The following is a 4,498-nucleotide window of genomic DNA, read 5'->3' as shown; positions in this document are numbered from 1 at the left end:
TTTGTGGGCAGGCGGGATTTCGCTATGAAGCCGCCAGGTTTCCGTTATAACTGCAACATGTGGTGAGTGCGACAATACAGCTTCTCTTCCACATTAAAGTTAGGAGTCCGGTACATATTCTAAATGTCTTGAAACGGCAGCTTTCTTTTCTCCTGAGACTGACATTTCAAGCCCTTTTAGTTTAGAACAATAATCTGGATATGTTTCTTTTTTTACACTTGCCTTGATATGCAATGAATGCACATTTGTTTTGAGCATTACCGTGTTCACAGCAAATGTGGCAGTGAGACTATTATTTGGGTAGCACTAGAAAAAAGATGATGAGCAACTAGGTATTCAAAATGTTTATTTTAGTACAATGGCTTGATGGTAATATCAAAAGCCTATGTGCATGCACCAGCAGGGATGGATCATCATAAGAACACTAAATCGAAAAAAAAAAATATTCTGTTTTGGATTACTGCAGTTATACAAAGAGCCATGGAGCTCAACACAGTGATACCTCGAAGCCCTGTTAACAATGTGTCAGCTAGTACCTTGCATCTCTCTGCTGAAATATGTTTCGAAGGTCAGTGCCAGCTTTCTGAAACTGTGTAGCGATTGATCTTATAAGAGGTGAATATCCGCAAATATTTTTTTCAGTCCGAGAGATGACTTTTTCTTGACTGCAACAGGCAGCCAACCGCATGACTGGGACGTATAATAGCTGGACAGATTGCAGCGCGCAGCAACCAAGCCCACAATATCTTGCGAGTAGCTGCAGAATGCAAGACCAGTAGGAACTGCACGAACGTTACCAAGTCCCCGCACACGTGCACTAAACTTACAACATCGCCATTGCCCGTAACCCGGCACCTGTTCTATTTTACGCGTACCGCCCTTCTGTTTTAGTAAAATTTCCCAGCGAGATGGCACTTCTCTGCTCCGCGTTATTCAATAAAACAATTTGCGCTGTTATCTGCGACGTTCCTCCGAAACATGTGTTGCTAACGGACAGCGAAAACCAGTGCACGCCAACGCGGGCTTCTCCAATGGGCGTAGTAATTTTTTCTTAGCGAACCAGGCAAATGCAATATGCCAAGTGTTGTGTTATTTAACAATGCGGAGCAACAAATGCGACATGTTCCGACATCGTCAAAAACTGCAGCAAATAACGAAGCAGGCCGTGGTTGCGATACCTAAGAGCGGTGTCAATTTCACTTTTCATCAAGCCCAAGAAAATCAAGAAAAACGGTGGCTGTATACAGCTCTATACCAATAAAGCATGTAAAGGAAAAAGAAATACATATTCACCTCGATAGGCAGGCCACAAGTTCGTGCAGGACGCAGTGGCTATTTGCTTGCCTTCAGGTATGACGGGTACACAAAGCGCCGAAAATTAAATATCGATGCTTGATTTTCTAGATGGTACTAAGTATACTTGTAACGAAGACGTACATTTAAGAACACAATATCATTCAAAATAGCGCAAGAAAGCTTGGTACTTGAGCTGTTTCAACTTCAAAAAGCCAAACAGGAAGCCGCCATGACACTTGTTTCAGGAAGTAGATAGCACCACCTAGTGGCGCTTCACGCTTTAGAAAACCGAAACCGAAACTGCCTTACTTTTTTTGTTTCAGGAAGTAGTTGGCACCATCGTGTAGCGCTTCACGCAGTAAAAAACCGAAACTGCCTAACTTTTTTTTTTTTTAAAGCGCGTGAGAATATTTAGTTGGTTGTCGAAAATCCACCCAATATTTTCTCCACGACGACAATAATCTGTCAGATAATCTGCCCATAGCTGACGAAACAGTCACAAGGACTTAAGTATTCATGTTATATTAGATCACTTAATTCTAACTTATAGGCGCGCCCAATGGAAGTAATCTCGATCACAAGGAGCACTGACGACCGCGATCGAGAGCTAAATCTAAAGTGTGTGAACGCGGTATTACGGCATCGGTTGGCTCAGTGAAGGTGAACGTTCTAGGAGCGGAAATGCAAGAACAGTGAAGAATTCTGCCTCCACGTGAAATGCCGGGAGGGACGGGGATGGTTTAAAGTAAAAAGTAAAGACATGTACATGTCACTGTCGAGCCTTTGTACGAAGCGAAACCGCCCTCGGCCGCAGACAATACAACTAGCGCACGCTGCTGTAGCGACTCAACACAACCCTACATGGAGAGGACGACAGACGCTCACTCAATAGCTCGCGCGCTCTCTGCGCTAAAGGCGGGAAGGCAGGGGAGAAGCAGCAGCCATCAGCTGGCAGTGGACGTGGGAGTCTCGGAGCACATCCGGCTTTTATGATCAAAGTCCTCTTTGATTAGCAGTGCAGCTAGCAAACACTAGACGGCAAAAGGCAGCAATACAGGCGTGAAGCAGCAGCAGCAGCAGCAGCAGCAGCAGCAGCAGCAGCAGCAGCAGCAGCAGCAGCAGCAATAAATGTTTACAGTCAAAATTGCGATGACAAACTCTACAGAAATTGCAGGGCAGCACAACACTTTCAAAAGTCCACTTCATAGTCCTGAAGATGGGTGGGCAGTCTGCGCTGTCTGAGCGCTGATCGTTCAGCAGCAGCAGCATGCAGTTTCTGATCTACAGCCAGGCAGCAGCAGCAGCAGCAGCAGCAGCTGCAGCACAGCAAGCAGCAGCAGCAGCAGCAGCAGTAGGCAGCAGCAGCAGCAGCAGCAGCAGCAGCAGCAGCAGCAGCAGCAGCAGCAGCAGCAGCAGCAGCAGCAGCAGCAGCAACAGCAGCAGCAGCAGCAGCAGCAGCAGCAGCAGCAGCAGCCAGCGCAGCAGCAGCAGCAGCAGCAGCAGCAGCAGCAGCAGCAGCAAGCAGCACAGCAGCAGCAGCAGCAGCAGCAGCAGCAGCAGCAGCAGCAGCAGCAGGCAGCAGCAGCAGCAGCAGCAGCAGCAGCAGCAGCAGCAGCAGCAGCAGCAGCAAACAGCAGCGCGCAGCAGACAGCAGCGAGCAGCAGGCAGCAGATCTGCTATGCGCAGCAGCAGCAGCACAGCAGACAGCAGCACGACACAGTCAGCAGCAGCAGCAGTCTGCAGGACGCAGCAAGCATATGCTGCATAGCCCTGTCAGCAGCAGCACTGACAGCAGCTAGCAGCAGCAGCTGAGTCAGCTGGACAGCGAAGCTTTGCAGGCAGTCGCGAAGGGACTGAGCAGACAGACAGCTGCTGCCACTGCAGTAGGGTCAGCTCGTCGGAGAAGCAGCACGCCACGCAGCAGTCAGCCAAGAGTCAGCAGCAGTGCAAGCAGCAACCACAGCAGCAGCACAAAGCAGCAGCAGAACAATGGCAGTAGACAGCAGTCACAGCAGCAGACAGCATGGCAAAGCAGCAAAGCACAGCGCAGCAGCAGCAGCGGCAGCAGGCAGCAGCAGCAGCATAGCAGCAGCATCATCGCTTGCAGCAGCAGCAGCAGCAGCAGCAGCAGCAGCAGCAGCAGCAGCAGCAGCAGCAGCAGCAGCAGCAGCAGCAGCAGCAGCAGCAGCGCAGCAGCAGCAGCAGCAGCAGCAGCAGCAGCAGCAGCAGCAGCAGCAGCAGCAGCAGCAGCAGCAGCAGCAGCAGCAGCAGCAGCAGCAGCAGCAGCAGCAGCAGCAGCAGCAGCAGCAGCAGCAGCAGCAGCAGCAGCAGCAGCAGCAGCAGCAGCAGCAGCAGCAGCAGCAGCAGCAGCAGCAGCAGCAGCAGCAGCAGCAGCAGCAGCAGCAGCAGCAGCAGCAGCAGCAGCAGCAGCAGCAGCAGCAGCAGCAGCAGCAGCAGCAGCAGCAGCAGCAGCAGCAGCAGCAGCAGCAGCAGCAGCAGCAGCAGCAGCAGCAGCAGCAGCAGCAGCAGCAGCAGCAGCAGCAGCAGCAGCAGCAGCAGCAGCAGCAGCAGCAGCAGCAGCAGCAGCAGCAGCAGCAGCAGCAGCAGCAGCAGCAGCAGCAGCAGCACGCAGCAGCAGCAGCAGCAGCAGCAGCAGCAGCAGCAGCAGCAGCAGCAGCTCGCAGCAGCAGCAGCAGCAGCAGCAGCAGCAGCAGCAGCAGCAGCAGCAGCAGCAGCAGCAGCAGCAGCAGCAGTCAGCAGCACAGCAGCAGCGCAGCAGCAGATAGCAGCAGCAGCAGCAGCAGCAGCAGCAGCAGCAGCAGCAGCACAGCAGCAGCAGCAGCAGCAGCAGCAGCAGCAGCAGCAGTAGTAGCAGTAGCAGTAGTAGTAGTAAACATTATTTAGAAAAAAAAATTGTGCGATGAACTGGACCCCTCAGTCCAGGCGCCCGCTGGTCGCCTGCACCAATGCAAAGTCAATGTATCAGTCAGCCAAGATCGCTTGGTCATCTTGTTGGTGACTGTAGGGGGTAGTGTGAGAATGGAGCCAATGGGAAGAGTTGGGAATGGAGGCCTGCAGTGCCATAGTATGGTGGAGTGTTTGGGTGACCGCCACAGACCCCGCACTGTGGCAGAGGCTCTTTTGCTTATCCCCATATAAGGTGTTGTCTAGTTTGCGTATGTAGGATATGTTTCTGCTTGGC

The 4,498-nt window shown here is 52.1% G+C and overlaps 1 pseudogene; it reads left to right on the top strand.

The window, feature by feature from the left end:
- Positions 1–480: 480 nt before the first annotated feature.
- Positions 481–4,115, top strand: LOC119447139 (putative mediator of RNA polymerase II transcription subunit 26; annotated as a pseudogene).
- Positions 4,116–4,498: the final 383 nt, after the last annotated feature.

Source organism: Dermacentor silvarum, chromosome 1 (genome assembly GCF_013339745.2).
Source record: "Dermacentor silvarum isolate Dsil-2018 chromosome 1, BIME_Dsil_1.4, whole genome shotgun sequence".
Lineage (NCBI taxonomy): Eukaryota > Metazoa > Arthropoda > Arachnida > Ixodida > Ixodidae > Dermacentor > Dermacentor silvarum.
Note: the sequence above shows the minus strand (reverse complement) of the source record. Positions and strands in the feature narration are given on the sequence as shown.